This window comes from Talpa occidentalis, unplaced genomic scaffold (genome assembly GCF_014898055.3).
Source record: "Talpa occidentalis isolate TD23 unplaced genomic scaffold, MPIMG_talOcc4v2.1 talOcc4.3, whole genome shotgun sequence".
Taxonomy (NCBI): Eukaryota; Metazoa; Chordata; class Mammalia; order Eulipotyphla; family Talpidae; genus Talpa; species Talpa occidentalis.
In genome coordinates this window covers 110,848,663-110,873,323 of record NW_023603184.1, presented here as the reverse complement: position 1 = coordinate 110,873,323, position 24,661 = coordinate 110,848,663, and the positions used below count along the sequence as shown (strand labels likewise).

General features: G+C 35.6%; 1 long non-coding RNA gene across 3 annotated transcripts in view; it reads right to left on the bottom strand.

Annotated features, from left to right (window-relative positions):
* Positions 1 to 24,661, bottom strand: part of LOC119256002 (uncharacterized) — a 104,316-nt gene that overhangs the window by 41,222 nt on the left and 38,433 nt on the right. For all 3 annotated transcript variants that reach the window (XR_005127603.2, XR_008553606.1, XR_008553605.1), the window contains exon 3: positions 3,783 to 3,863. This is a non-coding gene — a long non-coding RNA (uncharacterized LOC119256002). The remainder of the gene's footprint in view (positions 1 to 3,782; positions 3,864 to 24,661) is intronic.

Genomic DNA, 24,661 nt, shown 5'->3' with positions numbered 1-24,661 from the left:
ATGAAAAGAGACTTTTCTTCATGTTTTTATGCCTTTTGGAGAAGTCTCTAAACTTCTAAATGACCAAGACAAAAGCAAAAAAGAATATTTTGCCCTTATTTGTGGAGGGATTTTTATTTATTTTTTTAATCTCTCATTTTAATTTTTTTTACATCATTGTTGATTTTTAAACAATATTTGCTTTCCCCTATCCCCTCAGGTGTAGCCCTCATAGAGTTTCCTTCACCAATGCATTTGTGCACCGTTACCGCAGTCCCCTGTGCTCCTCCCTCCCTGTGGAGGGATTTTTAAAAGCCACCATATGCCCATCTTGTGAAAGATTAAAAGTTGAGTGCTTTTCTTTGAAGACTTTGCAAATATCAGAAGATGTTAACAATGTAAAGGATGTTTGTGTATTATTCAAAATAAAGCTAAAACCTAGGGATTTAGAGACTTCTATTTATACATAAAGGAGTACACTTCTTATTTTAGGGGTGGATTTTGGGCAAAATGATGAGGTAGGCAGTGCTGAAACTGCAGACACTACTGAAACAGCTTCCTCCCCGTTTACTGCATTTTTTACCCTTCCCTTGAACATTTCTGGGTCTTCCCAGAACTTCTCAGTTCTCAGGCTATATCCAGGCCTATCACCTTACATCTTCTGCTACAATCTACTAGCCCTATTAGGAGTTTTCTCCAAGTTATCCTTTGACCTACTGATGGCTCCTGCATAAATATCATCCAAATGTACCTCACCTTAGTGAGGCATAGCAATCACAAGGAGAGGACCTTACAGAATAGGTGGCATACAAAGAATTCCGTTGTCTCCATATATTGAAATTCCTAAGAAATCTCAAGATTTTGATATTAAACTACATCTCTCAAACTTTCATTTTAACCTAAGAGGGACCCCAAATCTTTTTTAGATTATGTTTTTAGATGCCTTGTATGAAAAATTCATATCTTGCACTATTCATTTTCATATTTTTTTAAAGATCAATTTCTGGTTATTCTAAAGTTTTCATTGGAGACATTGGCATGTGACCAACTTTTTTTGTTCTTGTCCATATTCTTGCATTTTCCATCCATCCATCCATCCATGTACCCACCCACCCATACACCTATCCACCCAGTTTTTCATTCATATGGACAGCTCATATTATTCCTCAGCCTCATAGTTATTTGTGGTTCTCAAATTTGATATTCTTATTTTTTCAATTTAGTTACCTGGCACATAGTGGACAATATGTTAAAGAAATAAAAATACTTAAAATATAAGTGAATTGTTAAAAAGTATCACCAGACTTTGGTAACAGATGGGATATGGAGGGGAGATCACCATTTTGGGAATATGCCACCCCCAAAATGTGCCACTTTATCATGTAGGATATTTTGAGATGGAGGAAATCAAGATCCAGCAGACTCAGGAAGAATTTTTTACCGCCCTCTTTAACTATATAAAAGAATTTAGATAGGGACTCTGTAACAAAAGATATATTACCAGAGATAACTTGTTTTATTTTAATCTGAAAGAAAGACTCATCTGCATGAGAGGGCAAACATCTAATTACCAAACATGTGCTCTTCTAAGCTTCCTATGAATTACCTTCTTTCCTTTTGAAGTTCCAAAGTCTATCTGATTCTTAGCACAGGATTGTACATAAGAGTCAATTGACAATTTGAGTCTCCTATTTTGGGGACTTCTCCTGTTAATTTGACAATTGCTAATTTAATCACTAGACCAGCCAAAGAACTTAGAAGGGAAAAAGGGAAAACCTTTCTGCCCTTGTTGATCATCTACAAATAGCTTAGATGTTGTGCCCCCTTGTCTCCCTGCAAGATGTGTTATCTTTAAATTTCCCTGCCAATTTTCACCCATTTAAGTCTGCAACCTCCCAGAAGGTGCGGTGGTGGTGGTTGTATTTCATACATGCCTTCAAAGAGTCTCTAAGGTGAAGTTACTGTACATTCATTGTCTATTCTGGTTTTCCTGTCTCTCATGAGTTGCTCAATCCCCTTTGTCTGAGGGGCTATCTGTATGTAACTCCTGTGAAATATTTTGGGCCTATTTAATAACTGGTTTATAAATGAGTAAAGCCAAGTTATGTCATATGGAAACCAGATCTTAGTCAAAAAGACTTTGTGGAATACCTTCATAGAGCTTTAGTTTGCAACTAGGATTGTTCTAAAAATATATTGAAAGAAGGAAGTCAGCTGCTAACACAAAGGGTTATTACTCAATAGTAATTGTGTAGGAGTTGCTATGAGGACTAGAATGGAGATAGTACATTTAACAATTACCTTAAACTTTACCATGAAACACATAGAGGCTAGTTCCATATTTAAGGTCTACTTAGATATGATCTATATTTTAAGTTTAGAAAACAATAAATTCAACATGAATTTATAATTTGGCAATCCAGGAATAAATAAATCTTTTGGGTCAAGTTAATACACATGAATGTTGAAAGTAAATGAAAATGAATTTAAGACTTGGTAGTTTAAAATATACAAGTTAAAATATACAAGCTAAAATATACTATAGAACATAAATCATAAACTTTGAAATGAAAACCCAACTATATTACTTTCACAGATATTTTTATATTTGTAAACTGAAAAGAATCTATGGCTACACTGTATTTATAGATTCAATGACCCTTTGTTAAGTTTAGGTATTAATAAACAGATAAAAATAAGCAACAAAAGCGACAGGTAAAAGTTACTTTGGATAGAAAAAGTGATGCATTTTCAAGGCATAAATGACTGAAAGCATAAAATCTGCAGATTCTACTCTATTTTCTGAGTAAGACTCATCTGTCTATTCATTTTGCAATCAAAAAAAACTTTTATGGGACCTAACATATTTCAGGCATTATACTAGACTATAGAGAGGAAAGGTTCCAATGGTGGAGATACACAGGTAAACACAATTCCATTCAATATAACATGTAAGAGGCCTGTAGAAATGATTAATCACTATAATTATTTATCTTTTTAGGATAAGAGTCTTCTTGGCAGAAACTCCAAAGGCGTTTTCAAACCCACACAGATTCTCTCCCATGGGTCTGACTCACTAAGAGGAATTATACTGTCCTGTATTAAATGGATCCATATCATGCTATCTTGGAGTCCAGATTCCCTGAATACTTAATTGTTACAACAGCAGAGTGATGAGAATTCTACTTGATCTCTGCCAATTTGTGCCATTTTTTGGTCCACTTGTACTGCTCACATTTCTAAGACAAATAGGATCCTGTTCTCTGATCCTCTAGCAGTGAAAGAAAACTTAACATTTTGGATTCAAATGCACATTGTCCAGTTTGATCCCTTGGTTTGATCCCACGTTCTACCAGCAGGTGGTAGGGAAGTCAAAGATAATCTGTTTATAATAGTTTTTAAACTAAGATCACAAGTACAGTAATGATTTTGACACTTCTGCATAAATAGCACCTATGTTTATGACAACACTTGTAGATATTGTTTTACTTACTTTATTTGACTTGTTAAACCTTTGTGTTTTTTTGATCATGTTTTCAGTCTCAGAATTTTAAGCGTCAGCATTATTGCTATTATTTAAGAATACTGTGTGTATGTGTGTTGGTTTAGCTTACTTAAAGCTTGTATAAAATAGGCACAGTCTTTATGTTCAAGTGAATACATTACAAAATTTGAAAGCATCATTCATATGTTTGAATATTAATATCTAGGAAGGTTTTCTTCCTAGAATGAAAAAATCAGAGAGCTTAATTATCCATTTTGCTTATTTCATTTCTTATTCTGCAATAAAAGCACTTACTGACCATTGTATTTTCAGGTTCTAGGAAACATCCAATTATACTTGGCATACATCATTCATAATTCCGCAGGTCCTTTAGCATCTTCTGTGACATGAAAACAAATAAACTAACATCAACACATATGGTCTTTTCGCCATCTTTTTGTTTTTCAAATAATTTTGTACAAGTCCTTGCATGCATAAGATTCAGAGTAAAGGTAACAAAGGCCAAATAGAACATCAGACTAATTTCCTATAATTGGTACACAATCTAAATAGTATTTAGGACCTGTAATATTGCACTTTAAACACACTTTGTGTCAAATATATCCTCAAAATACTCAGGAAAGACTTTAAAAGAGCCTGCTTGTTTCAGAAAAACTTTGTTTTTTAGAAAGTATTCTAGGTACTGCATTTCTTTTTTTAAGTATATCTCTTTCTCAAGGAAAGTGCACGTTTTTAAAACTTTTGTTTCTTTATAAAAAGAATTTTTTTTTAAAATTCCAGTGGCTACTCTATTTCAATAAAGTAATCAAAAGGGTCATAACATGATTCTTTCTTGATAATCTAACCATTTTCATAGAAATAAATATCTGGTGATTAAAAGTCATTTTTCTTTTGATAAAATTTTAACATTTAAAGTTAGGAAATAATATTAGGGATAAAGTAATCTGCTTTAGCTACTGGAATCAGTATATTTAATACACAGAATATTTGGCATTAAGCATGTGGTATTAATTTCAAGTCTGAAATAATATTTCCTTTTTGAACTCTGACAAGTTTAACAGACTATATTGTTGAAAAATCATTTGGTGAGAATATAGAGATGGCCTTTACATTTTCCCAAATTTTATATAAAATAAATACAGAAGAAAATGTAATTTAGCTAATGTTAGAAAAGTCATACGTAGCAAACCTACAGCAAACATTGTACTTAATGGTGAAAAGCTAAAAGCATTTCTACTAAGATCAGGAACAAGACCAGGATGTCTTGAAAAAAATATGAAATTGTCCTTAAATTGCAGATGACATGACAATATACACAGAGACCCCAAAAGACTTTGCCAAAAAACCTACTAAAAATAACAAATGAATATAGTAAAGTGGCAGGATACAAAATCAATACACAAAAATCAGCTGCATTTCTATATGCAAACAATGCATCAGAAAAAAGGTAAATATCTGATTTACAATCACACCAAAGAAGAATGAAAACACCTTAGAATAAACAAAGGGAAAGAAGGACCTATATACTGAAAACTATAAGGCTCCATTAAAGAAATAAAAGAAGACAAAAAGAATGTAAAGAAATCCGATGCTCATAGACTAGAAGAATAAACATCATTAAAATGCATAATATTTAAAACAATCTGCAGATTCAATGCAATATATCAAAATTTCAATGATTTTTTTCCAAGGAAATTGAGCAAAAAATTATAAAATTTATAAGGAACCACAAAAGGCCCCAGATAAAGCATTCTGACAGAAAAGAAGAAAAATGGAGGCATCACACTTTATATCTTCAAATTATATTACACAGCAACAGTAATCAAAACAGTATGGTACTGGAAAAAACAGAAGCACAAGCCAATAAGATGGAATACAGTAGAAAGTTCAGAGATAAACCCAAACAAATATGGACAGTTAATCTTTGACAAAGGAACTACTATCATAAATGGAGAAACGAAAGACTTTTTAACAAGTGGTGTTTTTGCTCTCTCAAAGTTTCTTGTGTTTTATTTTACTGATGGTTTGGTCAGTATTAATTAATTAATTAATCAATTACTTAATGCATACAAGAGCTGGTGTGTATTTATGCATACAAAAGCCAGAGGTATGGGGGTGGTGAGAGGATTCACCTGACATGGAGTAGGGAGCAGAACAGGGGGATCTACTGAAATATACTGTTGAGGGAAGCAGTGGCAAGACAGGAGAGGTCTGCTGTGCCACGTGAGTCACCTCCCTGGCCAGCTGGGGAATCAAACTCATGCTGCAGTGGCTGGCGATAGCTTGATAGCACTGTCTTTAACCCCTGTGCCACCAGGGAGGCCCTGGCCAATATTTAACCTTTCTGTTATTCTCTGAAGACAGAACCAATTGAGACATAGACGAGGGAGCAGACAGATAGAAATCAAGAAGATACCAGTTTCATAACAATGAAAACTGGACTGATAACTATAGTTACATGCACTGCCATAACAGGTGTCTTAGCACATCATGCCAGACTTAGCTATCTAGGAAGTAGCACATCTGGACAATCGCAACTTATAGTACTATGGGTTTCCCTGAAACCTGAGCAACCTAAAAAGTTTCCTCTTTCCTGGTCAGCAAGAAAATCCAAAGAAGAAAACATGTCAAGTCAAGCAAACCCATTTCTTTTCCTAGATGCATTAATTAGGTGAGTCCTTTCACTTCTTATTGGGGGCAGAGGGCCAGTGAATAACAGAGTTGAGAGACTCTAGGCAAACATGATACTAGAGTAATGCAACCTCCAAGCCCCCAGAAGTTTATAGGAATGTGTGATTCCTAATAACAGACAAGAGGTTCTTTATCCACCACTCCCCACATAAGTCAGTGAAAATAGATAACAGGAGTTTATAGGTGAGGACTTCTCATTCCAAATGCTACAGGTACCACACCTCTAGCTCCCTTGTTACAATCTCCCCTTTGCTGATTCTTTGTAGTCAGTCACTGCACACCTGCACAGACTTCCACTCTTACCAAAGACTTTCTCTGGAAATATAACAGTGGCTAATCTTTTTTGGGGGCCTGTAAATCTTACATCCTAAGTAATCACAATATATTAATAGTGTCATTTAGATAAGCCTAAGTATTGGGTAGTATTCCTCTGTCTTCTGAGATGTTTAACTGGATCATCTGGGTGGGTGCTTTTCCTGGTACTCATAGACTATCTTACCTTCAGGGATAAGCTCTCTGGGTCACCTAGATCTTTTATGCTTTCAATTCCTCTGTGGGTAGATTAGGACATTGTTCGGTAGAGAAGAGCATGGATGGAAGGGATGTCTGCCTTGACAAATGTATCAACTGCCCTCTTTTCTTCCTCTGACTCATGATTTACTTTTTTATTTCTCAACAGGTAAAACCTCTGCTACCCTGCCTAGGGCCATAATTTATAAAACACCTCCCCAAGGCTGTGATTTTTTACTGGATTCACTTTATTTGGCCTGTCCTATTTTGCCTGTTTATTAGGTATAGAAAAGTATCACCAGAATATGTAATTATGAATGGGAACTAGCTGCCTTTTGTTAGAATAATCATCATTTTTCTGAGACTTGAATAGAACTAAAACCAAAACTGAAATAATCTAAAGCTACCTTTCAATTTTCACACACTGAACCTGGTGATGGGAAAATATTTATCAGTCCAATGGCACATATTAAAAAAAACTAGCAACAACAAATGTTGGCGAGGATGTGGAGAAAAAGGAACTCTCCTGCACTGCTGGTGGGAGTGCAAACTGGTCCAACCACTATGGAGAGGTGTGTGGAGATTTCTTGACCTACTAAAAATAGAGCTTCCATATGATCCAGCAATTCCACTCCTAGGTATTTACCCAGAGGACACAGAAACATCAATTCCAAAGAGCACCTGCACCCCTATGTTTATAGCAGCACTGTTTACAATAGCTAAGCTTTGGAAACAACCCAAATGCCCAAAAATAGATGACTGGATCAAGAAGATGTGGTATATATATGCCATGGAATATTACTCAGCATTCAAAAAAGATAAACACATGCAATTTGCAGCAACATGGATGGCGCTGGAAGGGATCATGCTCAGCGAAATAAGCCAGAAAGAAAAAGAAAAATACCAGATGGTCTCACTTATAGCAGGAATCTAGAAAACTTAAATAAGGGACCAGGAAAATGAATAACTCTAAGAAAGTGAAAATCAAAATCAACAAAAAACTATGAACCAGAGACACTCTATGGGGAGTGGGGTGCGGGGACGGGAGGGATTGGGGTCAAAATAAGGGGGTTGCAATTGTATGGGGAATATAAAAATAAAATTTATTTAAAAAATATTTATCAGTCTTTAGGTGGATTCCAAATATAGATATCCTACCAGTTCAAATCTCATTATCCAAATATTTATATATTTTAAAAATGTTACCCATAATTCATTATTTGAACAGAAAACCTGGTATGATAAATATATTTGTTCAGCAGCAACATCATTTTAATTGGGAGGACCCAAAGAGTGTTGTACAACATGCTACATCTCAGCAGTTCTCCCAATAGGAATTCCAGTTGTGTGCTTGTGTTGGTCAATGTGTTTGCATTATTTCTATCAGCTTTTTCTCCAAGAGCTCAGAATTTTAATTTCCCGATGGTTGCCTTTCTATACTTGCAGGTACTACCAACCTGGGGTCTAAATAAGATAACAAGTAAAATTTTATTTAAGTCAGGGGATTGTTTAGTTAGCATATGAAATGCTCTAATCAGGCATAAACTCACAAGCAGTTAGCATTTGAAAAAAATCTAATCAGGATTGCACTCACCAGTGGCACCTGCTACCTGCTCTCATTTTCTCTCTCTAGTACTAGTAGATGTTTGAATTATAGCATATGGGAAATAAAAATAATTTTCATTGGTGAAATGAGAGTATTTAAAATATATGGGCTGGTTAGAAATATTGTATAGGCACCTTTTATGTACACAAAAAGATACAGTGTTGAGTGAGCTAAGCAGCCTAGATCAATGTGTCTCAATTCAGGGCAACTTTGCAATAAACAATGTCAACAATTTTTGGTTATTTCAACTGGGAGCAGGGGCTACCACTGACATCTAGTGGGTAGACTCTAGGGATGTTCCTTAGAATCTTACAGTGCACAGAACCTTCATCCACCCCGTACCCCAAACAAAGAATTATTTGGCCTAAAGTACTGGTAGTGTCAAGGTTGAGAATCTCTAGCCTAGATTCTTCAGGTGTCTTAGGAATCTTCAGATTCTTAGGAATCTTCCTATGTGAATACTTTAACTGGCGATTTTATCTTCTTGGCTAGAGATTTATCTGACACCTGCTGCTAGAATATTGCTGCAATTCTCTCAAGTGAAGTGAATGTCTCATTACAGGTGCGGATGGAATTCCCAAGGGGTATGAGAACTGGGACTTTATTTTTATGTCTTTTTCGACTAAATGTCATTGTAATAGAACACCTGATAGAGAGATTTTGAGAACAAAGACCGATAGCCTTTAACTCTTACTGTTAAAGATCATTTATATTTATCAAAATAAACTTTTAATTGTATGTAACTAATTTTACTTATTTAAGCTCCCAAAAGGTTCAACTTTCTATCACATTAATCACCTAGTATCTTGACATGCTTAAATATTTGTGCATACATTCAGTAGATTATATTGAGCACTTTATAGGTACCAGGAATGATTATAGCTCCTATGAATATAATAATGAACAAAATAGACATACTACTTACTTTCTTCTGAATTATATTTGAAATATGTGAGTTCCAATTGTAAACACAGCTGAATTCTTTTGCCAGTAGGCAAGTTTTTGTCCAATTCAAATTAATAGATGCAAATAAAGGGAGAATGGAGGTGACATGCTATTGTCAATTTTATATAACAAAATTTACCCTCAGAATAAGGTTTTCCCTAATTCTTTTAATGAAAATATCTGCATATGAACTATCCCTGCTAATTACTCATAAGTTAGAAAATTTCTGTATACAAGTTCGGCAAATCATTGCTACATGAGGTAGAAAATGAGATGGAATATTTGGTAAAGTCTCCTGGTTTTTTAAAATTATAGCACTGTCACCCTTTCTCACATATGGAATTCCTCTCTAAACATGACTGAATTTCACTTCTACAAACCACCACAATAATGCTTTCACATTATGTCATTTTTCTACACACTTCTGTCTCCCCTGCTAGCCTGTGAACTGTTTCAAGGTAGGATGGTACTTTTCTTAGTACTTAAAAAAGAATATGATATGCAGATGGGCTTCAGTTTATGGAACAGCTGAATAACTGATATCATCATTTATTCCCACATTTAGAAAGGATATATATAATTTGCATTATTGTAATATTGTTCAGTGTTCACAGAACATGGCTGAATTTTAGTTGCTGGAAATTTCAAATGGAGAGAGCAAATAGTCAATGCAATGATGAGTCAGAAAATCTCAATTTTCTCTTCCTGTGTTTCTTCTTTCACACTGTTACCACACTCACACCAGGTGCGTGGACTCCTCTCTTTCCACCAAGCAATTCTGCAACACTACCTGAGATAGTGTCAGGTCACACAGATTAAGGGCAATCAGTTTCATGAGACTGTCTCCTACTTAAGATGCCAATCCCAAGCAGTAGGTCTTCAGGTTACCCCAATTTCTGCCTGACTTGGCTACAAAATACTGGTTCAAGGAGAATGGTACAGAATCAAGGTCATGGAGACCAATGGGAGTTAATCTGCTTAACGTGCTTTTCTTAATTCTTCTAGTTACCACTTTTTTTTTTTTTGTTACTGTAACTTCTGTTACTGTCCCTAAAATGACTTCTTTACCCTTGGATTCTATTTGCTACTATAGCTCACAGGACAAACCTAAATATTTATATTTACCAGTTTATTTAAGAATATGTTAAAGGATACAGTTGAACAACCATAAGAATATATAAAGTGAGGTCCGGGAGGGTCCCAAATACAGGAGGCTCTGCCCTAGTGGAGTTGAGATGCATCACCTCTGGGTATATATGTTCACCAATCGGAAGTTTTCTGAATCCCAGTCTTGGAATCTTAAGGAGGCCTTCTCACATAGGCACAATCAATTATTGACTCCATTTCTAGTCTCTTCCCCTCTCTAAAGAATGGGAAAAGGTGGATGGGGCTGAAAGTTCCAGTCTTCAAATCATACTTGGGGCTGAAAGTTCCAGTCTTCAAATCATACTTGGTTTCTATGCTGACCAGCCATCATCCAGGACCTTCCTTAGGACACCAAATCACCTCATTAGGATGCTGTCATCGATAGAAAAATTCCAAGGGATTTAGGAGCTCTGTGTCAGGAGGCACTAGGGCAGATACCAACACAATGTATTTCTTTTTATTTCATATCTGGTCAAGATATAAACTTGAGGAAGGCTGGTTGATTCTTGGCCAAGAGGACTCACAGGTGGCATTTATTATGTTGGTAAGTATGTAACCTTAAAACTTGTAGTCACTCTGAGAGTGCTAACCACCACTGTGATAGCCTCCCATTAAGAAGATTCATGAGGGCCTCCCTGGTGGTGCAGGTGGTTGAGCGCTACATGGGGGTTCGATTCCCGGCCAGCCAGGGAGATTCCCACATGGTGCAGCAGACCTCTCCTGTCTTGCCCCCTGCTCCCCGCAGCAGTGTCTTTGGTCCGTCTGCCTGTTCTGCTCCCCACTCTGTCTCTGGTGAATTCTCTCACCTTTCCACGCCTCTGGCCTGTACCCCCGTACTTGTATAAATAAATAAATCTTAAAAAAAAGATTCATGAGATTGATATACATAATATATATGTTAATGTAGAACATTATATACATTAATGTATATATAATGTACCAGGTTTCATGAGTTTTGGCATGATTAGAGTATTCTTAAATTGTAAGCGTATCCATTTGGAATCAGAATCTGAGCAATGACATTTAAATATGATTTATTCTCATCCTTGAAAGGGAGATCTTTTTTTAATGGGAATTTGGCAATTGGATAAGCTGCCTCCTTTGGTGGATGAAGGTTGACTGGGCATTCCTAGTTTTTGCTCATTGAATTTTCATGTTTGCAAATTTCATGATAATTTCCATATCCTCAGTCAATTTATGATGGCACATTATTTCATAAAATTCCAAAACTGGCATTTTGTCTTTGGTCACTCCACTTTTGCATTATTCATTTATTACGTGTCAGCAGAGAATGTCACACTGTATTATCTATGAATCACAACATTGACTGCATTCCCATTTCTGCTTCCCTCTCTCCCTTTCCCTCTTTCTTTCCTTCCTCCCTTCCTCCCTCTTTCTCATCATTCCTTTTTTCCCCTTTTCAACTAAGATCTAATATTGCTAAATTAAAACTTACTAAAAACGTAATTGTGAAAAAAGGCCATGACAGTTTACTATTTTAAATTATTACTTAACTTTTGTTGTCCAACATTGAAAATTTAAATATTATTAGGAACAAAGAATTAAGTTCCAATCCTACTATGGCAGGTTTTATAATATTAATTAGATGTTCAGATATGACTGTATAGAAATGATGAGATACTTTTTAAAATCTAAACTTCAGAGTGCGATAAAAGATAGGGTTGTACATTTTAAGGGCTCTGACAGAAATATTGAACTTTATTTCTTAAGAGAAAATGAGAAGTAATGGAGTCTTAGGGGAAGGTCAGGTTTACAGCACTTAACAGGTCTTTTAACCATTCTGACTTTAAAATGTAAGGGAAAACATTTATGGGAATTTAGAACTCCAAGAACTTGTGAGGGAAAAATTCAATTGAAACGAATTGCTTTGAATAGTGAAGAGTTGAACAGTGACCCTTTTTTTTTTTTTAAAGATTTATTTATTTATTTATTTATTTATTTATTTATTTATTTATTTATTTATTTATTTAATACAAGCACTGGGTACAGTCAGAAGCGCGGGAGGGTGAGAGAATTCACCAGAGCCAGAGCGGGGAGCAGAGCAGGCAGAAGGACCGAAGTACACTGCTGAGGGGAGCAGTGGGCGGCAGGAGAGGTCTGTGCGCCATGTGGGACCCTCCTCCGGTGGCCGGGGAGTAGCCGGGGATTGAACCGGCGCTGCAAAGGCTGAGGGCAGCTTCGCAACCCAGCGCTCAAATGCTGCGCCACCGGGGAAGCCCTGACCCATTTTTTTAGATGTAAAGATGACTCTTTACAGAACTGGAGGAAAAGTTAATTTCTGTTTTATTTGCTCCAGAGCTCTTTCTCCCTCAGTTTTATGTTGTAGAGTACAGATGATAGGGAGGAAATGAATTCAAACTTATTTACTTTCAAATAGACATATTTTCAGAGTTTTGCTTTGAGTTAGGCCACTTTAATGGCAAAGCAGCACTACCAATTTTTCATCCTTCAAATTCCAAATTGATTCAATAAAAAATACATTCTGTTAAAACATTCTTGTCTTAAAAAAATTTCTCCCAGTATGTTGAGTATTCCTTTGACTTTTCTGGTTATGACTCAGATATTACTCAAAGTCACATCAAGTTGTTTTCTCTCATGCTAAATGTCTTCTTTAGTTGTGTGGTATATTGAGTAAACATCACCTGCCTATTTAATGTTTTAAATTCACACAAAGAACTAAATTTAGTGCTTATATAATGGATGCATTGGAAACACTTTTTAAAACTTCAAAACCTTATGATTTAGAAATTTCCCAATTGAATTATAGATGAATTTAATAAGATAGAACATTAAGGCTTGGAAGAGGGGACATAAGTAGGCTTTGTCAAAATTTGACATGCCATTTATTTGCATTTTTTGGTTTCATCTGTAAAAGGCAAATTAATTACACACTTGCCTTACCTTATTTACAATTTCTTTTTTTCTTTTAAATTGAAGTAACACAAATTTACAGTCTTGCATGTGATTTAGAGGTACAGGCTCTCTCCTTTCAGGTTTTGTTACCATACCACACCCACCACCAAACACCCAAAGACATCTACCATAGTCCATAATGCTTAATGAACTGCATTGGGTATTAATTTAGTTAGTGCACAGAAAGTTTGTTATTCTACTTGGTTATCAACACATGAAATGCTTTTAGAGTTAATGTTAAAAAAATTGGATAGTTTGTTTTAATTACACAGATAATTTGTCATACTTTTATGGATAAACCTGCAAGACTGATTCTTGTACTTGGTAAAAGTATAGACATTGGAGAAGTTTTGGGCTCTTATAGAAGTACTCAAGGACTGACATTTGTAGAACATTTATCTGAAGTTGTGAAAGTTAGCCACGGAGCCCAATCAGAGTCATTCTCCTGAAGAGCAATGTCTTAGCTCAACACTACACTTAGCATTGTCAAAAATTCCTTAATATGAAACATAGACTCATGTGACCTAGTCAATGCTTATAGTTCTCAATGCCTCAGTAATGCTGACCTGCTTTCTCACCTACAGATTTTTGCTTAATTGTTCTCTGCCTGGAACACTATGTCCACTTTTTATTTTTCACTGAGTTAATTTCCACTCATCCTTTTGTTGGCAGCTTAAGTGCCTGTTCCTTTATGAAAAGCTTGATTTCCCCCTAAACAGTCTTAGTTGTCTTTTCATATATGCCCTAGTGATATTTTGTTCTTATCTATATTGTAATACTTTATATACTAAATTGTAACCTGCAGTTTACTTGTCCAAGGTTATAGTGAGATTGCAGAGTAGGAGAGGGCAAGCACTGTATCTTTCCTACTGTTGTTGGCAGTACTTGACACATGGATGCCTCTGATAGACATTTATTGAATGGATCAATGCATAAAAAAGCAAACATCAAAGTAAACTAGGGCTTTTCAAATGCAGGCAACTGATCTTGCCTACCAGGAGAAATTTTGAAATGTCTGGAGACATTTTGACTGACAAAATTTGGGGGGAATGGCACTAGAGCATCTAATGGGTAGAGGCCAGAGATGTTGCAAAAAAGCCTACAGGTCACAGGTTAGCACACTGTAACAAAGTGTTACCTAGTTCAAAATGTTAAGAGTGTCCATACTAAGAAATTCTGGTATAAATAATACTATGTTTATTTTAATAGGAAATATAAGGTGTCCTCAGGGGAAGATAGGAGGAAAAAAATACCCATTTTTTTTTATTAGCAAAAGTAAATAACTGGAGTGTTTGGAAGCAATTCAAGGGAGGTACAAGGAAAATGGTACAGAATCAAGGTCATGCAGAGCAATGGAAGTTAAAGCGCTCAGGGTGCTTTTCTTATTTCTTCTAATTAACACTCTTTTGTTAACCTTAACTTCCTGTTACTATCCTAAAATATTTGTCATTTAATTTTGAAGTTTTAAAAAATATATTAATTTGAACATTATAGATTGCACACTGAAGAGGAACTCTGAAAATGAATTTCCCATAACTTGTAGGATGAAGATGGGGGAGGTAGAAACAGAAGTGCTTCTAATATAAGGATAGAAAAAACCTTGGGGCAAAAATCAACATAAGTGAAAGATAGCTATCAAATGGTCTCACTCATCTATGGAATATAAATATCCAGAAAACAATTACACATAAACTATAGAAGAAATAAAAATTTGAACTTGGCAAAAAGAAGATAATGGTCACCAGAGGGAATCGGAAGACAGTGCAGGAGGAGGAGGGAGGCAGATGGGATATGGACACGGGTGGTTTGGTGGAGGTTAAAAAAAAATTAGAAAGTCTCTGAAATACTACAATACTCAGCAAGTCATAGACAATAAATGTGATGTCCAACACAAAACAAAACATGAACATGGCAACATCTTCAACAGTAATTTTGAAAAAGATACAGAAAGAGTCATGTGAATATATCTAATATATTATAGATTCCCTCATGAAAACTGAGGCCTGCAACTTGGCATTCCTTTCAAGAGAACTGAGATATTATTATTTAAAAAAGGTAAAAAATGAACTTTAAGTTATAGAGGAAAAAGCTGAATGTTAACATTTTGTAAATCCCTACTGTCTAAATACTTCCTTTTGGATTTCTGCTGACTTAAAAAAAGAAAGAAAGAAAGAAAAAACCTACCCTGCCTTCTTAGAAACAGGGATATGGTATTTCAAATGGTATGAAATACCATTTTTTCTATATATATATTTGAAATGGATCTAAATTTAAATCAAGCTGACCTTCAAAATCATATTCAATATAACAAAAATGGAACCAAATAATAAGAAAATGCTTGAAATATTAAATAAAGACATATGATACTTAACCAGTTTTGTAATTCATGGTCCATCATTCTGATTAATAGTCAGACTTACTGTGTCTATGGAAACGATGAAGAAAATCACTTCTGGTTCCAACAAATGTATGAAGATGGAAATATTTTGCTTCTCTGAATAATCAGCATGGATGTTGTTCTCCTTGTTAACCTTGTGTTGTTATCTATTTTGCCATGAGAAAAGTAGTCATGTGGTAGAGATTATAAGGTGTAAGAGTAAGGAAATGAACTGAAATTTCCTTACAGAAAGTTGTATACTATCAGCTAGTTGGGAGTCCTGAACTGCTTTCTGAGCCAGGAAATTAAATATCCCCAAATTAGATGGGGGCAAGTCTGTGATTTGATTCATGGATATGACTACTTTGAGTAAAATCTCTAATTTAAGAAAACAGAAGAAAAAATGAACTAAGCAGGGAAGAGACTCCCAAAATATGTTTTATAAAATTAACACACCATTAATTTTTAAGTGGTATTTCCTAGGGGTCATGTTGATATCACGAAACTTGTTTTCATCAGGACCTGTAGCTTGATGAATTTCCTGGAAGATACTCATTTTCTAGGCAATTCTCACCAGATATTAAAGACTAAATGGCATTCATATGAGAATTAGGGCTGAAATATAGCTCCTACCACCCTCTATCCTTCTATGGAAGTGAAAACATTGCTGTGTTTTCTATTTAGGCTTAAAAGTTTTAGACTTTGATATAGTTGTTATTTTTTTTTAATAAGCAGCTGAAGAATCCATCTATTACATCATGTTTTTGTTTGATTTTAATTTTGTGTTTTTGTAGAGCTGGTTCAAAAAAAATTTTCTCCTATCACCTTTCATGGTAAATTGAATCTGTTCTGTTTATATAGTTACTGGTTGGGCTTGTTCTCCTCCTGTGCTCAAGACAATTTGATGCACTTGCTCTCCTGGGTAGAGAGGAAAGCCAATTACCTGGTACAGTCAAGCAGGTGACCCAGCAGGTCTCCCTGTGAAGAGTTGAGCCTCAATTGCAAATATTGATAGGAAGCTGGTGAGACTCTCATCACTCTAGAATGGAAGGGAGGTGGCAAGGATATAGTTCACCCTGAAGAAGTCCTTCACTCTGCCCTGGCACATCCGACAGATGAACATTGCACAGATTTCTAAAATAGCAGTGATCTGAGAAAGCAGTCAAAGCACCATTTGCCTCATTACACACATTTTCTTACATACAACTCACAACCCCCTGGCAAAGGGAGGATAATTATCTTCTTTTTTTAAAGACAAGGAAGCTGAGCCTTTGAGTTATGTAATTTGCCCAAAGTCACACAGATACTTGGTGGTAGAGCTACAATGAAATGCAATGAAGTCTCTTTAATTCCAACACTGCTGTGTTCTCTCTGCAACTCTTTGTGGCTCCTTGCAAGTTCTCCAGAGCTGCTTCTAACTAAATGACAAAGTAGCGTTGGTTGGCTTCCTAAGTTAGATCACATAGTACCTTCGTTTTCTAATCAGGCAATCAGAATTTAAAGGACTTAATAATATCCCAGAATCTCTTAATTGATAAGCTGATCCACTGTATTTTTGAAATTATATTGCCAGCACTTTAATCTCAAATTTGACTTCTGTGCTAAAATAAATCACCTTTGTTGCCTCATACAGGTGCTTTGTGGAATATTTAATAGGTAGTTTTGAAATTTCTGCTGTAAAATATTGCATGATGAAGGCACAGACCCATCACTGATTGAGAAAATGGCATAGCAGAATATATCACTAGCTTTTGATGTCATTAATCTCAAAGAAAAATGGCACTGGCTATAGTTAAACATGTAAGGAAGACTATCTCAAGACTATTGTAATGAGGGAGAAATTAAACTTAATTTCACTGAAGTAATGGGCTGGAGAAATGTTAAGATTTGGGATGGGACATGGGATTACAGTCCATCTGTATCTGCTAGTTAGCATTACGTAAAGGAAAAGTGAACTTTCCCACATCTATGTGACAGGAGGAAGATTTACAACCTGGAGCAGGCACCCATGATGTTTGGCTGCAATCCACTCACAGACACTAGAAGATAGGGAAGATAGGGGTGCTACCTTCCTTGACAAGTACAGTTAAAAAAAAAGACCATTAGGTCTTCGAGAAAACATTCACTGGCATGTAAAGCTAACAAGAATTTCTAAAGAGATTTATATACATTCCAAAGAGAACAGAGAAAAATTTGCAATGACATATTTTCCAATAAAATCAATGTCCTAAGAAAAGGGGTTACAGTTAGGAACAAAGCTATCTAAAGTATAATCAAGTTGACCAGGACATTTAAAGCTTTGACAGAAGCCTAGGATTAGCATTATATATCTGATGTATTATTATGAGTATTTGGGTAATGGCATTACTTGTCTTCCAAATAGTTACTGGCTGTGGATAATCATATTGCTTTTAAATTTGCATATAAAAGAAAATCCAGACATTTCAGATAAACATCCAACCAGATCACTATCTTTGTAATAACTCAATATAAATCAATTTGCATATGTTATTTTGATAATTTCCTCAATTATTAAATTTTCTTTGACTATAGAGATTTTTCTTTTCAATTATTATTAAATGTGTAATAGCTAAATAATATACTATCTGCTGTTGAAAGGAAGAATAGCTTTCTTTTTTTAAAAAAATTGAGAACCTCCATGATTTTCTCACTATAAGGATATTATTTTGGAACAGGAGAGCAGATGAACAAGCAGGTGCTTGTTTGTTCTCCTGAATTTATCTTTGTTTTGGGATTCTCTCATTTCAATCACTCTATCATCAAGCTATTGTACAGGGTTTTTCTACAGTTCTTTTAAAGATTTGATTCAAGCATAAAAAGGAACCCCATCTTTTAGTTCTCTTTATTATAACTACTATGACTGATCATTTTTCAAATATTAGCCAAGCATAAAATGATAACAACAAAGATACAAACACAGCAAAGTGTATGAAACATAAAAATAATCTGGCATAACTGCAGGGCAGCTTCTGATTTTATTGTTAAACTAAAAGTTCAGGAGGTTGCTATCACTAAAACAGTTTCATTTGGGATCAAAGAATTGCAATTTGGGATGCCCAGATTCAGGTAGAAATCTAAAATGTATTCCTAGAAGGGGAAAAGTTAGTGCTTTGTGTGGGAATACAAAAAGATGAGGTGAGTAAATAAAGAAGAGTTACCTAGTGTTAACAAAAGTTTAAGTTGTTTTTGGCTACACATATTTGGTTTACTGATTGTATTTTCTGACAAAAGTCTCTAACAGTCTTCACGATTTGGATGATTTTTCAACAATTATTTGCTTGATGGTTTCTTAAAACAATGGCTTTGTGGCCTAGTCTAAAAGTCTCTAACGTAATTCAAACTAGACATTAAATGCAGTTTCTGTGTGTTGGCTGCCTGTCTGTATTTTCAGAAAAGCTCCAGAAATGTCAGTTTTTCACACTACAGAAATTTGTTTTTTTTCTTTTTACTACCCTAGTAGTAAGAGTCCTCATAACTGGGTCTCTCTGTTCATCTGAAGCTCTCTCACATGTGCTCTGTGAAAGAGAACATGGTCCCACTCTTTCCTATGGACATAAGAACTTTCAAACTTTTGCTTCATTGTATGAGCTGTTCCCATGGTCAGGAATGGCATCCTCTCATCTCTTTTGTCCACGTATCCTTATATATTCTTATCACTTCCTACTATTCCAGAATCCTGTAAAATTATTTTCCTGTTTTGGGAATACAGTCAACATTTTAAAATTACACTTTTACTCTGTTGTCATTTGGCTCTGTATCTAATCCCTTTGTTAGACTGAGAATCTTGAAGGCAGGGACTATGTTTTAATGGCCAACTCCATTTGGCATAGTCACAAACATGTAGCAGGTACTCAGTAACTTTGTGTTAAATTATATCAGTCAGTTTTTATGTCCTTTTGGAGAAGATACCCACATCTTTAATGTCAACTGAGTAACTGAAGATCTAAGGCCTGGAAAGCTTAAGAGTAAAATCTTGGGGGTGAGTTGCAGGTTAGAGGGGGCTGTCAGGTAATTTGTTTTACTTAATATTAGGTTAAACCTTTAAATATTACACAAACAGCTGTTCACTTTGGTGCATAATTCATTATTTCCTTACTATCATTTTTAATTTTTCCTCTAGCATTTGGAGAATTTGCTTTAGTAATTGTATTTGGAAATGCATAGAATTTCTACTTCTCTTGGTATCTTTATTCAGTTAACAAAACTTCCATCTGCCTTGCCCAGGTGGTACCAAGTGGGATGTAACAGGAACAGTGCCCTAAACGGGATTCAGGAGACTTAGTTCAAATTCTGGTTTAGTTTCTAGCTAGCAGATTAACCACTAGACTGTTATTTTATTGCCACCAGGGCGGTATTTACTCATCTGATATTTTGCAGATAAAACAGTCTATGGTTATACAAGCACATATTTTTTTCTTTCTGGATATTCTATATTGATTTGGTTCTGATTTCTTAATTGACTTTTTTTTTGGATTTCTACATACTAGAAAAATTGAGACCCGGCTAATCTGAGTTACAGAGAATTGTAAGAGGAAATAATAGATTGACTATCAACCAATACTTCAGTTACAAAAGAAAAAAAGCTTTCTGGAATTGTTCTAACTAAGGGAATTGTTGTGCAAAGTTTCTTCAGTTGCTGAACATTTTGCTTAGCTAGGACTATCAATCCTTTGAACCCACAGAAACCTAGTGCCTGCTGAGTTTGTATACCACTGTCTCGGGAAAAGGTGTCTTCAAGAGGCCACTTGAGGGCTTTACCCCTTTCTGCCTTATCAGCATATATTCTTTGTGAATAAAAACCTAAGTTTGCTCCCCACCAGGGAGCTAACTTGCATGGTATAGCAGACTTCTCCTGTCTCACCCCGCTGCCCCCCTCACCAGTGTTTTCAGTCAATCTGGCTCTTCTGCTCCCCACTCTTGTCTCTGGTGAATCCTCTGACCTGCTTTGTCCCCTGCTCTCTGGCCTATACCCCAGTTCTTCTACGCAAAAAAAAAAAAAAAAAATCAGCCAGTAGGCACAACTTTAAGCTGATTTTTCTCTAGTAATTTTTTTTATTGTCATAAAGCTGAATTTGTGAAGGAAATTATAACTGTATGTGTAGATAACATACATGGTTGTCTTACTGGATATTATCTGATATTTTAACCAATATTGAAATGGGGTAAAATACCTTACATTGGAGGAATAAAAGCGACAAGATACAGAAATTTTGTAACTGGAGGAACATTTTTACAAGGCATATAATTTATATGGGACAAAGGAGAAAAATGGCAAGTTTAAATATTCTCTGAATAAATTCAGTGAATATTTAATTACTCCAAAACAAAAAGATAGTGAAGTTATACAAGACTAAGGCTTTTGTTGAGCAGGTGTTAGGAAAAGATGTTGATAAAAGCTGTTAAAAGAAGTTCACCTTTGTTTAAGATCTCTAGGCTTTTAGTAATGCTCTTTAATCAGAAACTTGACTGCCATTATTTTTGGTAGTTATAATGGTGTTAAATAGATTGAAAAATGGGTTGTGTGAGCGCAGTCTTTCATTCAGGTTATACTAAAATCTTTTTTTTTTTAACTTTGTTTGTTATGGGTTGGATTATGTCACCCCAAATTCACATATTAAAGTCCTAACTCTCAGTATTTCAGTGTGTGACTGTATTTAAAAGAGTTCTTAAAGAGGGGCCTCCCCTGGCGGGGCAGTGGTTGAGCACTGGGCTGTGAAGCTGCCCGCAGCCTCTGCAGCGCTGGTTCACTCCCCCGCCCGCCAGGCGAGGGTCCCACATGGCGCACAGACCTCTCCTGCCATGCCCGCTGCTCCCCTCAGCAGTGTACCTCGGTCCTTCTGCCTGTTCTGCTCCCCGCTCTGGCTCTGGTGAATTCTCTCACCCTCCCGCACTTCTGACTGTACCCATTGCTTGTATAAATAAATAAATAAATCTTAAAAAAAAAAGAGTTCTTAAAGAGGGAATTAAGTGAAAATGAAGTCATTAAGATGAACCCTAACTTAATAGGAGCAGTGTCTTTATAAGAAGAGTAAATCTGGACACAGAAAGGCACAGCAGGAAGACCCCAGCCACACAGATAGAGATGGCTACCTATAATACCAAACCAGGGTAAGAGGCTTCAGAAGAAAGCAATTCTATCATACCTTGGTCTCAACTTCAAGCCTACAGAACTGTGAAAAACACACTTCAGTTGTTTAAGCCTCCCTTCCAGTCTGGTACTCTGTCATGGTAGTCCTAGAAATTGCCGTAGTCCCTTTATTTCAGTGTATAACATAATGATTCAATATGTGTTTTGTTGAGTATAGGGGAACATTCCCCTACTTTGGATTCTTTTCAGGCTGGATGAACAAATTAATGAGACAGATTAGCAGGACAAAAGACCTAATTTAATTACAATGTCTGGAGAATTTAATATGGCTATAAATTCTCAAGTGAGTAGGACAAACTGGTGATTTTTCTCTTATATTAAAGGATGGGATAGGGGCCCAGGGCATCAAGGAAAGAGAAGGAAGGTCTCACACAATAAGGAAGAGATGACTTTATATGGCAAAATCTTGTTTGTAGTTGTTTGACTTCTCTTAGCACTGGTTTCTCTGATAAAAGAGTTATTACTGGAGATATACTAATTCCAGGTAATCTGTATCTCCAAAGAATCACAGAACCTTGATTGACCTTAGCTCCACACACTAATTTAATAGGTATTAGGAAAAGCCTACTCTGGACACCTTGGAAAAAATCTGCCTGAAAATTTTTTTGGAGATTGACCTGATAGTATATATTGTGAAATTATCACTACAATAAGTCTGATTAACATCCATCACTATACTTTGTTGGAATTTTTTTTTCATGTGATGAGAACTATGAAGATCTACTGTTTTAACAAATGTCAAACATACAATACAATGTTGTACATTATATTCCCAGAACTTATTTATTTTAGAAGTAAAGTCTGTATCTTTTGACCACCTTCATCATTTTTGCCAATTTCCCATTCCCCACTCTGGCAACCACATTTTTTTCTCTGTATCTATGAGCTAACTTTTTTTTTTTTTAAACATTCCATATATGAGTGAGGTCATCTGATGTATGCCTTTCTTGGAATGACATATTTCACTGAGCATAATACCCTTGAGAGCTATTCACATTGTCATAAATGGTAAAATTTCCTTCTTTTTGCCGACTTATCTAAGACTAAGACCAGTTAGTGATAACTGGAAGGAAGGGGGAAAGGAGGTGGGTGTACTAGGTAAAAGGGGTCAATTATATGGTGAAGGAGAGAATTGGACTTTTAATGGTCAACTTATGTGGTATATATATACCCATGTTGATTTCAATCATGCATACCTGAAACTTATATAATATTATAATGTTATCACAATAAAAGATAAATTGAAAGAAAAAAAGATTTCTTCATGCTCCCTTTGCAAAGATCCTTTTTATTTTAACTCACCCATTGAGAATGCTATACTTTAACTATTTTTAGTAATTCTATAGTTGTTGAGTATAATTTTAAAGACTATCTCACACATGATCCTGCTGCCATGTCCTCTAAATATCAGCATGTTTGTTCCCTTTAACTCTTGTCTTAGTTATTTCAAAAAGTGTCAGTCTGCCAGAAGTCTTGTGTAACTATTTATATTTCTCTGATTCTAAGCACTTAGATGTCAAAGAAGACAATACATAAAACATTTGATTGTCCAAGCTCTGACACCTGGGAAAGGGTTTCCCTTAATTTTTTAAAAAGATTTATTTATTTATGCATACAAGAGCTGGGGTACAGGCCAGAGATGTGGGGGGTGACAGTATTCACCAGAGAGAGTGGGGAACAGAACAGGCACACTGACTGAAACACACTGTTGAGGGGAGCAGTGGGCAAGACAGGAGAGGTCTGCTTCGCCATGTGGGTTTCTCTCTGGCTGGCTGGGGGATCGAACTTGTGCTGCAGAGGCTGCAGATTGCTTCATAGTGTGGTGCTTAACCCCTTGCACCACCAGGGAGGCCCTCCCTTAATTAATTTAATCAGACTCTAAGTATAACTCTAACAAATCTGCACATTTAGGATGAGACAGGCAGTTTATTCTTAATTTTGTAACAATATATAGTTAAATCCATACTGCAGCACGGTTAAGTAGTAAGATGTCAGACAGAATGAATATGAAATTGAGCTTCACTTTGCAGTTAGTGTGCACTTGACAAATTATATTCTCTGAGCTTTAGTTTCATCATGTATAAAATAGGGTTATAATACCCATCTCTCAGGGTGATATAAAAAGTAGCAACGAAAGAAAAATAGACAAATGAAACTACCTCAAATTTAAAAACAGTATCAAATGGCACAATCAATAGTGCGAAAAAGCAACTCATGGAATAGGAGAAAATATTTGCAAATAATATATCTGATAAGGGGTTAGTATCTAGAATATACTTAGGAGTTCCTTAACGATTGCAACAACATAAAACAAACAGCCCAATTAAAAGATGGACAAAGGACTTTTGAATAGACATTTCTCTGAAGAAGATATACAAATGACCAATCGGCAAGTGAAAAGATGCTTAAAGTTAGTTATTAGAGAGATGCAAATCAAAGCCACAAAACCACTGATATTTATCCATTAAGATGGCTACTATCAAAAAACCAGAATATAACAAGTGTTGGCAAGGAGCTGGAAAAATTGGAACCCTTGTAGAATGGAACACCTACTATAGAGAACTTAGTATGGAGGTACCTCAAAAAACAAATTTACCATGTGACTGAGAAATTACACTTAGAATATATTCTCAAAAGAATTGAAAGAAGGCTCTTGAAGAGATATTTATATGCCCATGTTCACACAGTGTTACTATCAATGGCCCAAAGGTGGAGATAACACAAATATTCATGAATGGATGGATGGTAAATACCATTAGTCTATATATACAATGGAACATTAATTAGTAACAAAAAAGT